General features: G+C 36.2%; 1 protein-coding gene across 1 annotated transcript in view; it reads left to right on the forward strand.

Moving 5' to 3' along the window:
• LOC148940837 (phospholipase D1-like) overlaps positions 1–19,734 on the forward strand; it is a 404,878-nt gene that overhangs the window by 98,601 nt on the left and 286,543 nt on the right. The gene's annotated exons all lie outside the window — the stretch shown is intronic.

The following is a 19,734-nucleotide window of genomic DNA, read 5'->3' on the forward strand; positions in this document are numbered from 1 at the left end:
AAAGATATGTAAATAGAAAGCTATCATTAAGATTCTCTCATTAGGGACTTGACAATAGATAGCTGGTTTGAGTGTTTACCAGCATATTCATTAGAAGCAGAAGTTGTTAAGATTAAGTAGGTCATGTGAAAAATTAATATTAACACAGAGATGAAAAGCAATTAAGATTCAAGTAGTTTAGACGTGTCTGCCAGCGTTCCAACGCGGTACAATTATACCGTTTTTGGTACAATTTAGAGGTCCTGGTACAATGCGGTACATTTGTAAATTTGTTGGCACAATCAAATTTCCCGGTACATTTTGCTTTCACTTGCTCCTTTCTGCGTCGGATATCCGATCAAGTTTTAGTTTATTAAAAATTTTCTTCTTTTTTCGGCAAATTTTCAACCTGCTTTTCGGATGGTATAAATGAATCTCTGGCGGTACAATTTTATTTGGAAAATTGGTACAGATTATTTCAAAGCTTTGGCAACGCTTGTGTCTGCCCGTATTAGGTTTTCTAGTTGCACCAAGAATACTTTTCACATTTTCACAAATTGCTTTGTCTTTCTATTGTAACAAATCTTTTCTTTTTCTATTTTTTTTAGAAGACGCATAAATTCACCCCCTCCCCGAAAAATTCTTTTTATGTGTATTTGCATCAGCTTTTATAAATTAAGGAGAAAAGATGGGTGCATCTTAGCTCAAAGGGATTTTCCGACTTCCGAATCTTCTCTCATGTGAGCTAGAATCTTAATAAGGCGGAATAAATCCAGGCCTGAGAAGTGGATGAAAATAAGAGTAGAATGAAATGTAGTTTTACCTTGAATTCGCTGAATTTTAATATTTATTATTCCTTCTTTTAGAAAGAGGCAGGGGTACATAGATCCGTCGCTCTGAACATGAAAAGGGGGAACACTAAGGTGCTTTCCGTTCATGATTTTTGACCTTCTATTACTATACACCAAACGATATTTTGAGTTATCTCCGTGTGTTTTTCCTTCATGCGAAATTTTCATTATCCCACTATGATGGTCTCTTTTACATAGTTGTCTAACTCGTCTTACTCTCTTTCCCAATGTAATTTGCATGAGCAGGGAAATCCCGTTTTTGCCGCTCCAATTTTGCGAGATTTTCGAAGAAATCCCCAAAAATTCGGGGATCGTGGAAGCACTGAATAGAACCGCAACTGATCAGTGAAAAGTAATGAGAGAGACGTGATACTGAACTCTCAGCTGCCATTCACGGGAGACATCTGAATCCGACACTTTATAAGCGGCCATTGAATTCCCGTATTGTTTTAAATTACTTTTCTGTGAATAGGCAGCGCGGCGGCGGATTGTACCTGGCACTTCGACGATAAATTACACCAGTCCAGTATTTGTTAAGAAAAGAAAAAAAAATCACTCAGTGATAATTTATTGTGGCTCCTGGCATTGTGCACCCTAGACTTGGGCCTATTGGTAAATCCAGGCCTGCCTATTAGTAATTTTACATACTAGTTGACATTATATTGTTCTAACGCAAAATTCACAGCAACTTCACAGCAAAATTACGTAAGACTTTTTGGTAGCTCTTAACAACATGTGAAAGATCTTCATTATAGTTAAAAGACATTGTGCATGTATGGTATTTTCAAAAATCTAGTAGCGCAAGGTGTTTCTTTCTTTAATTAAATCTAGTTTCTTCCTTCATTGAAAAACACAGTAATATGCGTAATTTTGCTGTTCCTCTGGTGTGAAGTGGAGGGAAGGGGTCAAACCCCCTTTGGTAAGATTTTTGAGATTAATCTGAACCCCCCATAATGGCTTACCTTCAATACTCTATTGGGATAAAACGTGGTTATGTTAAAGAAATAAGGTTGATTAAACCTTTATTTCAATTTACTTCAAATGTTGATGATATTACAGAAAAATTATATGCATAAAACTTGCTTAGCCATTGTTAACTGACTCTTAACAAACAATTTATGCATTCCGTAGACAAAATCTTCTTTTTTAGTACTTGACTTTAGTAGGAAAGGAGAAGCTCTCTGTTAAACAAGAAGTCGCCAAAATTATCAATCAGATGTTCATATTAAATCAACGCAGTGTTCAAAGCTGATTATAAATCAACATCACTTGCAGACCTTTATCATTCAGATATACCTTGAATTCAGATATTCAGGAATTTATTATTTACTTTCGGACTTCAACTTCTTGTCCTGGATTCCAGTCATCAAACAACGTGCGTATTGAGCGTGTTAGCTTTGTACGTTACTTAGGAAATATCATTAATGAAAACCTGTCATACAAGCACCATATAAGCCATCTTCAGTTGAAATTAAGCAGAAATGTTGGAATGATGCGTCACCTTATAATGCATTGAGGTTCGTCTATTTTAGCTTAGTACATTCTTACCTTAATTATTGCCCACTTGTTTATTCCAATACATTTAGGAGCCATCTACTGCCACTTCAGATACAACAGAATAAAGGCCTACGAGTATAAAAGAATATGTTCCATCTCCTGTTTTGTTACCAAAGAAATCAAGTACTCAGACTATGTATGTTATATCGAATATTCTTCCAGTTTGCCAGTTTGTAATTTTTCAGTCAGTTCTGTTTATTGTTCAGTATAGTAAGAAGGCATTGCCTGCGTATTTTTATGAATCTGAGCTGTTGCAGGTATTAGATGAGGTGGATTCATATCGACAGTCCAGGAGGCCATGGATGGTCCGTCAGCCACTAATTAAATCTGAGAGATCGCGTTTTACACTAAAAAATAGTTTAGTTACAGTATGGAATAAGTTTGGTAGAAATTGTAATCTGTCTCTTCCCCTATTAACACTAAAAAATAAAGTTAAGGAATGCTTAATGAAGATGTAATTTGTTAATATGTGTCTGTATGTGTACATATATGTATGTGTGTAAATAAATTTATTTTAAGCTCATTTATTAGAAAGGGTTCCAATTTGCTGTTTAAAAAATAAACAAAAATTTGACGTCAGGAATCAATGCAACCAGGTTAGTTTTCGGTTGAAGTCTCCTTGACTATGTAACTTTAGTTGGGTCGTCTTTATGGCCTGAAATTTCAAACAGATCAACAAAGAAAAAAGAATATTTCACACTAAGAATCAGCATAGCCACATTCCTCATCAAACATAAATTTAATAACTTTATTGGCTCTGATAAGCTTTTTAAGTCAAAATTTAGAATCTACTTCCTTTAAGTCAAAATCTAGAATCTACTTAATTTCGCCTGAAATTTTTAGTTGGATCCCTTAAACCATAAACTTAGACCTTTAGCCACAACTGATATATTGCGGAAGCTTATAGTGTCTTTCAATTCTGTTCAATATCTCCCTCAACATTATCTGAAAATTTTAGCTTAATACCTTTGGCCTTTTCTTGAAATAATTGCAAATACTACCCTTTTAGTAACCTGGATACACAGGGTGTCTTTTGGTTTTGTTCAACATCCCTCTTAACATCCCGTGAATTTTTCAACTAAATATCCTTAGCTGCTCATAAGATAATGCAGATACGCTCTTTTGACAGCCTGGATGCACATAGTGTCTTTTGGTTTAGTTCAACATCCCATGAAGTTTTCCACTAAATATTCTTGGCTGTTCCTGAGATATTGCACGTACGCCATTTTCTCTACCTGAATGCACTTAGTGTCATTTGATTTAGTTCAACATGCCAAGGAAGTTTCAACTTAATACCCTTAGCCGTCCCTGAAATTTTGCAGATACGACCTTATGACAACATGGATGAACAAAGTGTCTTAAGATTTACTTCAGTATCCTCTTGAACTTGTCCTGAAATTTTGTACTTAATATCCTTAGCTGTTTGAGATATTATAAAAACGCTTTTTTGACAATCTGGACAGAAATTGTGTCGTTTGACTTGGTTCTCGTTCGACAATCTAGATAGATGTTTTTTCTTTTGACTTGGTTCAATATCCTATGAATATTCCCTGGAAGTTTCAACTTAATACCCTTATGGGCTCCTGAGATATTGTAGATCCATCCATTTGACAACCTGAATGCACATAGTGTCTTTTGATGTAGTTCAACATTCCCTAAAAGTTTAAGATTATTACCCTTAATCGTTCCTGAGATGTTGCAGATACACCCTTTCAGCAACATGGATACAGAAAATGCCTTGATTTAGTTCAAAATCTTCCTCAATATATCTTGAAAGTTCAATTTGATACCCTTAGCCTTTTCTGAGATATTACAGGTACGCCCTTTTGACGGCTTGAATGCATATATTGTCATGTAATTAGTTCAACATCCCCTCCTCAGCATGCCTTGGAAGTTTCAACTTAATACCCTTAGCTGTTCCCGAGATATTGCAGAATTGTCCTTTCACAACCGGGATGTACATAGTCTTTTTCAATTTAGCTCAACATACTATTTTTTTATTTAGTTAATCAGACCCTACAACATGCCCTGAAAGTTTTGCCATAATACCCTTGGCCAGTCCTGAGATATTGCAGATACGCCGTTTTGACAATCTAGACAGACTTAGAGTCTGATTTAGTTCCACATTCCCTGAACATGTCCCAAAAGTTTCAAATTTGTACCTTCAGCTGTTTCTGAGTTATTGCAGATTTGCGCCTTTTTTACAGCGTGGATGCACATAGTGTGTTTTGATTTAGTTCAACACCCTTTTCGTTATTCCCTAAAATTTTAACCTTAATATCCTTTGCATTTTCGGACACCCAAGATCAGACATGCCCCCTCCCAATAATAAAACATGTACACAAACAATGGACAACTTACATAATTTACAGCCCTTGCCCCAGGGGCTGTGGGGATCAAGTCATTCCTGGAGGCTTTTGTTATTGTACCTTTTGACTAAAATTAAATATAAAAAAAACAAGTTTTTGTAACTGAAAGAAAGGAACGACGTTGAAATTTAAAACGAACAGAAATTATTCCGTATATGAAAGGGGCTGTCCCCTCCTCAACGCCTCGCTCTTTACGCTAAAGTTTTTCATTGTCTAAAAAAATAGCGTTGCGAGAAAGTCAAACTTCAGCGTAAAGAGCAAGGCGTTGAGGAGGGGACAGCCCCTTTCATATACGGAATAATTTCTGTTCGTTTTAAGTTTTAATGTCGTTCCTTACTTTCAGTTAATAAAAAACTTGTTTTTTTATTTAATATTTCAAAGCTTTTAGATTAATGCAAGTTTTGACTTTGGATCACCGTACATGAATAATTAAAACAAAATTTGAATATTAATTTTAATTTTATTTGGTTAAATGGCTTTCTTGAAACTTGTTTAGTTTTATTTACGAACGTTTTTATTAGTAATAAATATACGTAACTTACGAATTAACTTACGTATCGAACTTCTATATTCATATATTTTTAATACGTATATTAAAGAGTTCGCCCCCTAGTCAATACCTTGCTCTTTAAGCTAAAGTTCGAATTTCGTTTCAATTCTTTAAAAATGACCCCTTAATCACAAATTAGAATAAATAGCTCTAATGAAAGTACTAAAAAATCTTTGGCTTAAAGAGCTAGGTATTGACTAAGGGGTGAACCTAATCATATATGTAATGTTTTCTGTCGTCTTAAGCATTTACGTTACTCCTTACTTTGAGTTGAAAAACTTGTTTTTTTTATATATAATTTCTAATCTTTTTTTAAATAATATTGGGAAATCCGGCGCCCCCTTCATAGCAATGTCCCTTCTCCCATGAAAACTTCCTTCGTGGAAAGATCCTCCCACAGAACACCCGACTCCCCCTCCCACTAACAGAAAAAATCACCCCTGAAAACATCTATATACTTCGCAATAACCAATACTATATGTTAACATTGGGTAAAGCTCATAACTTTCAGCCCTCCCCCCGGGGACTTTGGGGGATTAAGTCATCCTAAAAGACATAGTTATGATATTTTCGACCATGCTGAACAAAATGGCTATCTCAAAATTTTGATCGAGTGACTTTGGAAAAAAAATGAGCGTGAAAGGGGGCCTAGTTGCCCTCCATTTTTTTTGGTCACTTAAAAAGGGCACTAGAACTTTTAATTTCCATTCCAATGAGCCCTCCTACGATATTCTAGGACCACTGGGTCGATACGATCACCCCTGGAAAAAAAATAAAATAAATAGACACGCATCCTTGATCTTTCTTCTGGCAAAAAATGCAAAATTCCACATTTTTGTAGATAGGAGCTTGAAACCTCTACAGTAGGGTTCTCTGATACGCTGAATATGATGGTGTGATTTTCATTAAGGTTCTATAGCTTTTAGGGGGTCTTTCATCCTTTTTTCGAAAATCAGCCAAATTTTCTCAGGTGCTTAACTTTTGATGGGTAGTACTAAACTTTATGAAACTTATATATTTGAAATCAGCATTAAAATCTGATTCTTTTGATGTATCTCTTGGTATCAAAATTCCGTTTTCTATAGTTTCGGTTACCATTGAGCCGCGTCGCTCCTTACTTACAGTTCGTTACCACGAACTGTTTGATTGTGAGCAAAATGGCTGTCGCAAAATTTTGGTCAGATGTCTATATGGTTGAGGGTGGGTAGCTTAATTGGGCGTGTGATGGGGGATGGATGTCCTCCAATCACTTTCATCTCTTAAAAAGGACAGTTGAACATCCAATTTCCAATAGAATGAGCCCTCTCCGAAGTTTTTACGACCACTCCTTCCATACGAAGTGGCTTGCTGAAACGGGAAAAAATATAATAATATATTGAAGTTATATCGCTCTTTAATTAGTTAGCGCTATGGTGCCTCCTATGATACTCTTATAGAACACAGTTTTTCCAAAATTTCTACGATTTCCCAGAATGTGACCCTCTTCTGAAATTAGAGCAAGGGTCGCTTCAGCGATTGCTTGGCATTGGAAAGTGAAATAAACATTTTCTTTCTATCATGGATCACTTTTCAATGGCCTCATATGTTTTCTAACCACATTTTGAAGAGGAAATGAATGAAGATCTTATTTGAAAGAGTTTTTAACTTTGGCATTTTGTTACACTGAAATACAATGACTGATGGAATTAGATCGAGTTGACTTGGTTAAATCAGAGGCCTTTCTCCTACCCTTTTTCGTACAGCCTAGCAATGTTATCCTAGACATACGGTCCATGTTTATCTCAAGGATACCCAAACAACCTTAGCCGCTGTTAATGAAACATACACCGAGTGGGTTCGAACGTGCTCGGCATCTTTGGGTTACACACTAGTCCACACTCTTTCTCCATCCCGTCCTCTTCGCTACTCGTGAGGTACGTGGAAAAAACCATTTTAGGTGTAATATCTTTGTTTGTCTTTGGGACATTTTCAAGCCTGGTAAAATGCGTAATTATTTTTGCGAATTAATTTATTTTTGGAGGAGGGGTAGGGGAAGGACGGAGGATATATGGTAAAACAATGATAATTAATAGTAAAATAAAATACGGTAGATTATAGAAGCCACTGAATTAGGCTATCCAGGAGAAATGCACTGAGTGAGATCGAAAACGAACGATTTTCAACCTCTAAATTGTATGACCAAGATTATCCTTTACTTTTGATTAATTAAAAAACTTTCCACAAATAAGTTTTTCAAAAAAAGTAAAGAGCTCCATTAAACCAAAAATGAACAAAAATAGAATCAAATAATCTACCAAGCATACAACTACCACAAATATGTATCAATAAATAAAGGAAACCCAAAACAAACAGAAATTAAAATAAATAACGAGCAGAAACTCAAAACGAAACGAGCAGAAATTAATATGAGTTGGGTTCTAAACCCTATGCTTTCTAAAAGCCAGAATATAATTTGTACTTTACTGAAAGCATGGGGTTTAGAAACCTACTCATATTAATTTCTGTTCGTCCTCAGTTTGACTCTGTAATTTATTTTAATTTCTGTTTGTTTCGGGTTTCATTTATTTATTGATACTGATTTGTGGTAGTTGTATGCTTGGTAGTTATTTGATTCTATTCTTGTTCATTTTTGGTTTAACTGAGTTCTTTACTTTTTTTTGAAAAAAACTTATTTTGTGGAAAAAGTTTAAAAAAAATTAATTTCTGTTCGTTTTATATTGACATAGTCTTTTTCAGGGAGAAAGACTGAACCTCTTCTAAAGTTAAACAACCATCCCTTCCATAAAAACCTTAAATACCCCCTGGGCATAAGTTACAACCCTTGTCCCTAATCTCTGGGGTTTCAACCCCAAAAGCCTTGTTATATGATGTTTAGACTGTTTTAAATAGAATGGCTATTTCAAAATTTCTATTAAATGCATTTCGTGACAATACGACGTGTGTGGGGAGGGACGGGGGTAGATAGCACCCAATCATTTTTACTCTTAAAAAGAGCACTAGAGTGTCTGATTGCCAATCCAATGAGCCCCATCCGAAGTCTATTTGACCACGCTTTCTGTAAAAACCTTATATGTCCCCAGGGCATAACTTACAACCCTTGCCCTGAGGACTGGGGGGATATTTTTTATCCTCAAAGAAATGTTTGGGAAAATGATGGGCATGGAGCGGGGGTGATTCTTCCTCTGATTATTAAAAAGGACAATAGCCCTCTCAATTTCCAATCCAATGACGGCTTTTTGAAGTTTTTACGACAACGCCTTCTATAAAACCACTATGAGCCCCCCATGGCATAATTTACAATCTTAGTCCTGAGGGCTGGGGGGGGGGCTCTCATACTCAAAGACATACTTTCCGGACCCTTCAAGTACATTTAACAAAATGGCTATGTCAAAATGTTGGTCAGAAGTGTTTTGGGATATGATGAGCGCGGGGGGGGGGCATTCACCCTCCAATCGCTTCTGACTATTAATAAGGGTACTATCCCTCTCAATTACCAATTGAATGACCCCTTTTTGAAGTTTTTACGACAACGGATTCTATAAAACCCTTAAATGCCCCCAGGGAATAACTTACAACCTTAGACCTGAGAGCTGTGAGGGGTGGGGGTTTTCATACTCAAAAACATAATTTCCGGACCCTTCAACTACGTTCAACCAAATGGCTATATCATAATTTTGATTGCATGCGTTTGGGGAAATGGCAGGCGTGGGGGGGGGGGAGTGAATTCACCTTTCAATCGCTTTTGACTGTTAAAAAGGACACTAGCCCTCTCAATTTCCAATTGAATGAGCCCCTTTTGAAGTTTCTACGACAACGCCAGTAGTATTGGTAATAATGATTGGTACGAGGGTGGTACCCATATAGCTATAACGATTACAAGCGGGGTGTCTCCCATATAGCTACAATACTTACAACAAGATAGTCCCGTCAATACAAGCAGACAGTGTAATGACCGGAATTCAACCACCGTGAAAATTCGTGCTGATCTGTGTTCAAAGTGCGTGATGATTCCTTTATACTATAGTAACTTCCTATCTGTCTGCTACCTTTTAATTTTTAGATGTGATTGACTTATGTTTGACCTTGAATACGGATATAAAAACTCTGACAATTTGTTATCTTCTCAGTTCAGAGTTGGCATTTGAAATATAATGATGCATTCAAATAAAAGGAATATTGTCGAAAGCTACACGCAAGAAGTAAGTTATTCATTTATGTCTATAGTCGGTAAAGAAAATAATTCTATTAAAATTTATACAGACCTTATTATAGTTAACAGATTTTTAAATATTTTTTGAACCTGGATCTCCAGAGGTCGGTAAAGGGCAATATCAAAACAAGAAAAAAAGTATGTAAACACTGTATTTAAATGGCTTGCGACCTTAGCACATGAGTTAAATCATACCTATTTTTTATTCCGGCCCAAAGTTCCCCACATTCATTCCCCACCGGCCCCACATTCGTTCCCCACCGGCCCAAAGTGCCACAATCGTCCACTGCCCCCTCCCTCCAACCCCCTCCCCACCCCCGCCCTCCACCCCCCTTTCTCCACCCCCTCCCTCCAACCCCCATCCCCTCCAACCCCCTCCCCTCCAACCCCCTCCCCTCCAAACCCCCCTCCCCAACATTTTTTTTTAAACTTTTTTTTTAACTTTTTTTTTACTTTTTTTCTACTTTTTTTAACGTTTTTTTTAACTTTTTTTTAAACTTCCTTTAACTTCTTTTTAACTTTTTTTTAAATTTTTTTTAACTTTTTTTTTACATCTCTTAGAATATCATTAAACACACTTGAAACGACAAAAAATTCATATTTAATATTTTCCAACTTCAAAATGGGAATGATTGTAGTAACCATTTTTTCTTTCTGAAAGTTTTTTTTTTATTTTTTTTTATGAGATTTTTTTTTTATGACTGTTTTTTATTTTTAACTTTTTTTTCTGACAGTATTTTTTTAAACATTTTTTTTCAACCTTTTTTTTTACATCTCTAAATCATATCAGAAAAATAGAATGACACTGTTAATTTTAATTTTAAAAAACTTATTCTTGTGCATACTATTGATGAGGACTGATGATTCTCTTTCATGATTTTTTTCATGAAAAATAAACTTTTTTTTTTAGGATTTTCCAGAGCTCCCCCTACCAATTAAGAAGATAAAAAAGGGAAGCGACGCCACTGGTCAGGAGACCGACAGTTATACAACATGTTCGTAGGTCGAATCCATTAATACAATCAACATTAACCGTAAACCGCCCAATAGCCAACTATCCAGCTATCACATCCAGCATCCACAGCAATATGTCACAACCATCCGGACCCATCATACACCAGCCAACTGTCAACTGTTCAATTCCTACATACAAAACTCACAACAAGATGGCAAAACCACCCGGATCCATCATACACCAGCCAACTGACAACTGGCCAACTGCCACACTCAACATGCATGGACCAAGTACACCTACAGGAGGTATGGCTCAGCCAGCTACCCTTAAATTGACTGATAGTCGCAGTCCTGATGCACTAGGGGGTTTGTTGAGTGAGTTGGGGGAATTGACAGCACGTAACATCCCCATCATTGAGCAAATTTGTGGAGGAAATGAAATCTTCATAACGCCCCCTGTCATGCCCGATTTGAATTTAGTTGATTCGGCCTTGTACAATGTGTATGGTTATGTAGCTGAGTCTAGCAACTCAAGTAAGTCAACAACATCGGGCAGCACCATACTGACTCCAGTGTACATAGTATACTGCTATGGTGGATGGATTCGAGCCCTCCTTGAAAGAGTTCTTAGGCAAGGTGGTAGAAGGGCTCGGGTAATGGTTGCCATCGCACAAAAAATATTTTTTTCCAGTGAAAAGGCGGATGAGGTGTATGAGCGTTATTTACGTACTGAAATACTACCACTTCATCCGGACCTGAATAATTTTGAGGGTGTTCCTTTGGAATGCGTTGATAATATAGTAACAAAATTAGATAGCTATACTGAGTTGGGTAGTTGGTCAGTGGTTTTACTTATGGGGATTTTGGACATTAATGTTATTAAATTGGAAAATATGCTCATTTTAAGGGGTGGGAGGGGGGTGGGGGGGGCAAAATATAATGAAGATTTAAAGGGGTGTAATGGTGTACAACGATTTCGTTTCGATACAGGGCTTCAATGCTTCAAATATGCAGTTCTTGTGGCAGCTCACAAGCCTCTGCAAGAGGAAGTTACTAAGACACTGTTGGACGATTATGCAATTAATGGGAGTCCAAATTTCCCTAAAGTAGATTTTAATTGTTTAAATGATCAATATCCAGTAACACTTAATGGGATAACTATTTTTGAGCAGGCTAATGCACATTTAAAAATTGGTGTTACTGTGCTACAATATGAAACAGAATTTGAGGGGGGTGACCGCAAAAAGGGGGTTATATTTCCAGTGAGGGCTCCGTTCGTTGAATCAGTGGAACATTGGGTTTGACTTCTTTACAAGCCAGCCAGTGATCCCGATTCAATTGGACATTTTTTTCCAATACCAAAAATAAGTCTGGTTCTGGGGGAGGGTAAAAGGGGACGTAATGGGATATTACTATTGTTTAACATGCCTTTTTATATTCTGGTCAAAAGTTAAGTTAAACAATCATGTGAACCAATGCAAGTGTCTCGGTTGACAATACGTGCAAAAGGTTAGTGTTAACAGGGACAACTTGCAGTTTAACAGGTTTTGAAATTCACTCTAAAAGAGTGACAAGGTGGCCGGAGACTGAAAAGCAGCCCTCATAGATGTGTATGATCCATTGAATTCAAAGCTTGTTAAAAAACATGAGGCCATTGCAGTTTCTTATGCTCACGCACAAAGAGACTCGTGTAATTCCATGCAATTGGTAGAGGTAGTTGAGAGATTGGGCGATGAGGATTGTATGTTCTCAGCCGTGACAGAAATAATTAAATCAGCAAACTAATCAATATCACGGCTGTAAAATACGTCTTATCCAATGACTCTATCACCAGAGGACGAGTTGGCCATTAAAACTGAAAAAATATGTTGGGCTTTTAAGGTGGAATTTGTTGAGGGTAATGGGAAAGAGGGAAAGGGGGTAAAGGGATGGTCCGCGACCACGATAATTTGGGCAACCCGATTGTATCGGGATTGAGCAATTTTCGTGGAGTGGCCCATCAATCATGTAATTTAAACGTTAGTCAACAATTGTTTCTACCTGTTTATATACACAATTCCCGCTATGACATGAAATTTATTTTACCGGCATTGGCACGACTGCAACGAGGTGGATTTGTAGATGGCGCATGGGTAGATGGTTCTTTTTCTTATAACATCATACCCAAATCGTCTGAAAAGCTGCTGCTCTTAGAGTTCAAATGGCAAATAATAGATAACGATAAATTATACGTGAATAACATCCGTTTCTTACACTCCTTTAGCTTCTTCCCCAAATCCCTAAAACAACTCATTGAAGTACAGAAAAGTGACGATTTTAATAGTTTCCCCCTCCTTAAGCAACACCTCCTTAAACAGCAGCAACACTTTTCAGACGGTGAAATGTATGATTTATTAACGTGTAAGGGCATATATCCGTATGACTACTACAACTCAACCGCGAGGCTTTCTGAGGAACAATTGCTGTCCATCACCTCATTCTACGATTCACTTTTCGAGCGTCAATGCACCACGGTTAACTATGAATTTGCCAAGAAGGTTTGGCCTAAGGGAGGATGTACAAATGGGTGGGATTATTGTAAATTATACCTGGCAAGTGATGCATTGACTTTGCTGGATATTGTGTGTAAGAACACGGATAAAATCTATGGGGAATTTGGGTTGGATTTAGGTTATTATTTTTCCACTCATCATTTGGTGATGGATTTAATTCTTACAATCAGTAAAGAGAAAATAGGCTTGATCACCGACGTCGATCAGCATCTATTTGTAGAGAGATCAATGAGGGGACGGTATGTTTTTCATGGAGATCGTATCCTTGAAACTGATCCGACTGGACAAGACACCGGTATAAATTCGGATGCAGTTTTCTTGGATATGAACTCCCTCTATCCATCGGTAATGTCTCACTACTCTTTGCCGTGTGGAAATTATAAATGGCATAACGATCCTCGTTCTTCAGATTTCCCCAACATTGCCAATGTTGAGGAGAATGGACCGCGGGGATGGTTTTTTGAAATCGATGGTGAAATAACCGTGGAGCATCATGACTCGGTTAAGGATTTTGTTTTCCCGTGCATAAACAAAGCGGTGACTATGGACTATTTGAGCCCATACAATATTTCTAAGGTAGAGGATGGTAGTGTGCACTGGACACCTTCAAAACAAAAACTTATCCCTGACCTTCATCCATAAGAGAATATCTTTGCACATCACATTATTGTACTGTGGACGGTAGCCAATGGTTTCAACGTCAGATGGATACATAGGACCCTCCAATTTGACCAGAAACCATATTTGAAAAAGTTTATTGACACTTTTGCTAGTAAACGTTCCGAAGCGAAAACGAAGGTTGGAAGGGAAATCCTTAAATTCATTTTGAACTCAGCCTTTGGTAAAATGTGTGAGTGTACGCAATCGAAGTCGTTGTGACGTTGTGACTGACCCAAAAGAATGTGCTCGAATCGTTGCCGATCCAAACTTTACATCATTCACCATCATAGACTCCATTATGGTCCTCTTAAATAGAAAAAAAAAGAAATGTAATTCTAAATAAAAATATTGCAGCTGGCAGCGCAATAACCAAAACATCAAAAAAACTCATGTTGTCATTCTATTACGATGTTTGTAGGCGCCAAGGACAGGGGAAGGGAGAAGTTTAAGCATATTACTGGGATACCGATTCACTTGCTAAAAGTTAGAACTGCGAACTTATTGGAAGATTTGGAAAAAGGCGTGCACATTAGCCCTCGAATAGACTTTACCAATTTGGACGAGTCCATTTACCCGGAGCTAGTGAAGCGCCAGGCCCCAAATCAGTTATTAATGTTAAAATCAGAGACGGGAAGTGACTTGATTTCCAGTGGTGTGCTTGCAGGTCCGAAGGTTTATTGTGTGCAAACACACAATGAGGGAATAAAACAAATATGCAAGGGGGTGCCTAGACACTACGTGAATAAGAATTTCGACATGAATGTATACAGAAACTGTATGGAAAATAGTATGGCTCCAAGGGCGAAGGTCATGGCGATTCGCTCTTTAAAATTTAAAAACCACGCAGCTCGAGTTGACAAAATAGCCATGTGTCCTTTGTCGGATGAAGTCTATGTCTATGTAGATGTTGTAAAGGAGCTATCCAATGGACATTCCTTAACTTCTGAGCAAAGTGTGTCTTGATATTATAGACATCGCCTCTCTCGGGAAAAAATTAAATAGTAAATGGTTGGGTGGTGGTGGGATTATTTTATTTTAAATAGATATATTTTTCCCCAATTCAGCATTATTTTTTTCCAATTCAATAGTAGTTTTTTTTGGGTTATGGGATTCTTTTTTTAATAGATTTTTTTTCAACTCAGCAGTGGTTTTTTTTCACAACTCAGCAGTTTTTTTCCCAACTCAGTAGTTTTTTTTTATAGCAAGGTAGAGTCGTATGTTTTTTCTTCTTTTTTTGTAAATAGAAAAAAAAATGTATTCAAATTGTTTAAAAATTTTGTTCTTCATTCTATTTTTTTAAAAATAGTGTGAGTTATTGCTATTAGTGCTGTATTTTAAGTTTTACAAAATGTGATGTCAACAAGTGAAAAATGTTGTTCTTCATGCTATTGTTGTACAAATAGTGTGTGATATTACTATTCGTGCTGTATTTTAAGTTGTATAAAATGTGATGTAAATAAATGAAATTTATTGCTATTGCTATTTATGATATATTTTAAGTTGTTTTTGTCAATAAATGAAAAAAACATGTTTTTGTTGTTCTTGTTATTGAATAACGTACTAGGTAGATCTAAGGGAAAATTATTATTATTATTTATTCATTAGAAAAGTACGGTTTACAATTAGTTGTAGACCGACTATTCTCAATAGCAGCAGTATATATCAATTTAAAACACCATTCAGATCGCTTCTGTGTCGATCATCGATGTCAGGTAAAATGTTTAGAATGTCTAGTAAAAAGTCAGAGATGTACGAAAAGGAATTTTCAAAGAAATCGATACTACTATCAGACTCATAAAACCATTAATTATTGACTGAGTTTCAAAATTAATAGGAAAAAAGTACATTTGCATAGAACAAATTTAACTGCACAGATATTTCATAGCATCAAAAGGATCTTACATAATTTCACAGAATCGAGAGACTACTATTGCCATCTACCAACCTATAGCTTTAGATGGCAGCATAGTCCCTAAGACACACGGCTGAGAGACATGCAAAAAACAATACATATTGACGACAATACTAAACTAACATAACCACAAAATTCCACCTTATTGCACAGAAATACCAAAACCATAGGTTAGGTTAGGTTGCTCAGAAATACCAAAACCGTAGGTTAGGTTAGGTTAGCCTACGTACGATCGCGTACGTAGGCTAACCTAACCTAACCTAACCTATGGTTTTGGTATTAACTGCATAACATTAACTGCATAATTGTCCAACAGTGTCTTAGTAGACACTGGAGCTCTGGAAAATCCTAAAAAAAAGTTTGTTTTTCATGAAAAAAATCATGAAAGAGAACCATCAGTCCTCATCAATATTATGCACAAGAATAAGTTTTTTAAAATTTAAATTAACATTGTCATTCTATTTTTCTGATATTATTTAGAGATGTAAAAAAAAGGTTGAAAAAAAAAAGTTTTAAAAAAACTGTAAAAAAAACAGTTAAAAATAAAAAAAACTGTCAGAAAAAAAAATCTCAGAAAAAAATTAAAAAAAAAAAATAAAAAAAAAATGGTTACTACAAACATTATTTTTCTAATAGTAAAAGTCGTAACACACATATCTTTATCATTCCCATTTTGAAGTTGGAAAATATTAAATGTGAATTTCATATGTTTTAAGTGTGTTTCATGACATTCTAAGAGATGTAAAAAAAAGTTGAAAAAAAAGTTTAAAAAAAATGTTAAACAAAAAAATTGGTCACTACAAACATTATTTTTCTAATAGTAAAAGTTGCGACACACATATCTATATCATTCCCATTTTGAAGTTGTAAAATATTAAATATGAATTTTTTGTTTTTCAAGAGTGTTTCATAAAACTATAAGAGATGTAAAAAAAAGTTAAAAAAAGTTAAAAAAAAGTTAAAAAGAAGTTAAAGAAAGTTTAAAAAAAAGTTAAAAAAAATGTTAAAAAAAGTAAAAAAAAAAAGTTAAAAAAAAAGTTAAAAAAAAAGAATGTTGGGGAGGGGGGTGGAGGGAGGGGGCGGTGGACGATTGTGGCACTTTGGGTCGGTGGGGAACGAATGTGGGGCCGGTGGGGAATGAATGTGGGGAACTTTGGGCCGGAATAAAAAATAGGTATGATTTAAATCATGTTCTAAGGTCGCAAGCCATTTAAATACATTGTTTACATACTTTTTTTTTCTTGTTTTGATATTGCCCTTTACCGACCTCTGAAGATCCAGGTTAAAAAAATATTTAAAAATCTGTTAACTAGAATAAGGTCTGTATAAATTTTAGTAGAATGAATTTCTTTACCCACTATGAATATAAAAGAATAACTTACTTCTTGCGTGTAGCGTTCGACAATATTCCTTTTATTTGAATGCATCATTATATTTCAAATGCCAACTCTGAACTGAGAAGATAGCAAATTGTCAGAGTTTTTATATCCGTATTCAAGGTCAAACATAAGTCAATCACATTTAACAATTAAAAGGTAGCTGACAGATAGGAAGTTACTATAGTATAAAGGAATCATCACGCACTTTGAACACAGATCAGCACGAATTTTCACGGTGGTTGAATTCCGGTCATTACACTGTCTGCTTGTATTGACGGGACTATCTTGTTGTAAGTATTGTAGCTATATGGGAGACACCCCGCTTGTAATCGTTATAGCTATATGGGTACCACCCTCGTACCAATCATTATTACCAATACTACTAACGCCATTTCCTCAATAACCTCATTTCCAGAACTTTCAACTACAGACCAGAACCTTATATGCTCCCAGGGTATAACTTACAACACTTGCCCTGACGACTGTGAAGGGAGTATCCTCATCAAAGACACAATTATAGGTCTTTTCTACTGCGTTGAACAAAATGGATATCTCAAAATTTTTATTGGATGTTTTAGGTGAAATGGTGGACTTGGAAGGGGTGTTAGTTGCCCTCCAATCACTTTCGACTATTAAAAAGAGCACTAGCCCTTTCAATTTCCAATCGAATGAGCCCTTTTTGAAGTTTCTACGACAACACTTTCTATAAAAACCTTATATACCCCCAGGGCATAACTTACAACCTTTGCCCTGAGGGCTGTGGAGGGGGAGGGGTTGTCATCCTCAAAGACTTAATTACCAGAACTTTAAACTACGTTGAACAAAATAGTTATCTGAAAATTTTGATTGGATGTGTTTGGGAAAATGGTGGGCGTGAGAGGGGGGTTTGGTGCACTTCAATCACTTTCGACTATTAAAAAATGCGCTAGCTCTCTCAATTTCCAATCGAATGAGCCCTTTTTTAAGTTTCTGCAACACCGCTTTCTGTAAAAACCTTATATGCCCCCAGGGCATAATTTGCAGCCCTTACCTTGAGGGCTGTGGGGGGGGGGGGGTTCATCCATAAAGACCTAATTTCTTTAACTCCAACTACGTTGAAAAATATGTATATCTCAAAGTTTTGATTTGATTTGTTTGGGGATATGGTGGGAGTGAGAGGGGGGCTAATTGCCCTCCAATCACTTGCTATTATTAAAAAGGGCACTAGTACTTTCAATTTCCAATTGAATGAGCCCTTTTTGAAGTTTCTACGACAACGCTTTCTATAGGAACCTTATATGCCCCAAGGGCATAACTTACAACCCTTGCCCTGAGGGGTGTGGGGGTTTATCATTCTCAAAGACCTAATTTGCAAATATTTCAACTGCGTTGAGCAAAATAGATATCTCATAATTTTGATTGTATGTGTTTGGGGAAATGGTGGGCATGAGAGGGGGGTTAGTTGCCCTTAAATAACTTTCAACTAATAAAAAGGGCACTTGTCATTTGAATTTCCATTTGAATGAGCCCTTTTTGAAGTTTTTACGACGACAATTTCTATAATAACCTTATATGCCCCCAGGGCATAACTTACAACCTTTGCCGTGAGGGCTGTGGGGGGTTTCTCATCCTCAAAGACCTAATTTATAGAACTTTCAACTATTTTGAACAAAATGGCTGTCTCAAAATTTTGATTGGATGTGTTTGGTGAAATGGTGGGCGTGGAAGGGGTGTTAGTTGCCTTCCAATCACTTTCGACTGTTAAAAAAGGCACAAGCCCTTCTTATTTCTAATCGAATGAGCCCTTTGCTAAGTTTTTAGGACAACTCCTTCGATACGAAGTGACCTGGTCTAAAACCAACCAACCAACCAAAAAAAAAAAAAAATAATAATAATAGCCTACATTGTGCTAACATCGTTCTTTACTTAGGCAGTGCTATTGCGCTGCCTATGAGAATTCTGATAACTGTCTAGCATTGTCTCCTCAGGGTAAATCTTTTTTGGCTTAATATATTAAATTTGTTACATCTAGTAACAGTCGGGATCAAGTAATCTAGTAGTCGGGAAAAAACATCTAGTCATCCCGTAATTTTGCTACTAGTGTTTGAAGTCTGATTAAATGGTATAAAATGTTTTCCATTCTAGAGTATAGAGAGGTGCTTGTAACTCAAATATTTACGATAAGCAAAACAGTTTCAAAATCATCCTACACTATGGGAAATGTATGAGCCTCGAATTGATTCTACTTGTGCAGGTTTCAGTATTAATATCTTTAGAGCCATTGCTTCTCTGAAATTAATTTCCAGATGTTGAAAGGGCTAAAAGGGAATTATATTGCTTTAAGTTGGAAAGCTAGGCTTTGATGTATGTAATTGTTTCTTATTGTAGAGGAGAATGAAATAAATGAATGTTTTTCGAATCTCTGAAAAAACTCTGTCTTTTAACAATATTGCGTTGTGCAATATGGATATATTTGAAGGTGCATGGTTAGTGAAGGTTTAATATGTATTAATATCTTCAGAGAAATTTCTTGTCTGAAATTAATTTCTAGATGTTGAAAGGGTTGGAAGGGAATTGTATTGTTTTAAGCCTTAAAGCTAGTCTTTGTGTATGTATATAATGGTTTTTATTTCAGTGGCAGAATGAAACATGATTTTTTTAAACTATGAAGAAACAGCGTCGTTTCAGGGGCACCAATTCACGAAAATATAGGGGGGAGAGACATAATGTATTTTTCTAAATCTAGGGGACAATACTTGTTTGACTGACCTTTAGTCAAACA

This window comes from Artemia sp. Qi Xiang Cuo, chromosome 19, assembly GCF_049724085.1.
Source record: "Artemia sp. Qi Xiang Cuo chromosome 19, ASM4972408v1, whole genome shotgun sequence".
Taxonomy (NCBI): Eukaryota; Metazoa; Arthropoda; class Branchiopoda; order Anostraca; family Artemiidae; genus Artemia; species Artemia sp. Qi Xiang Cuo.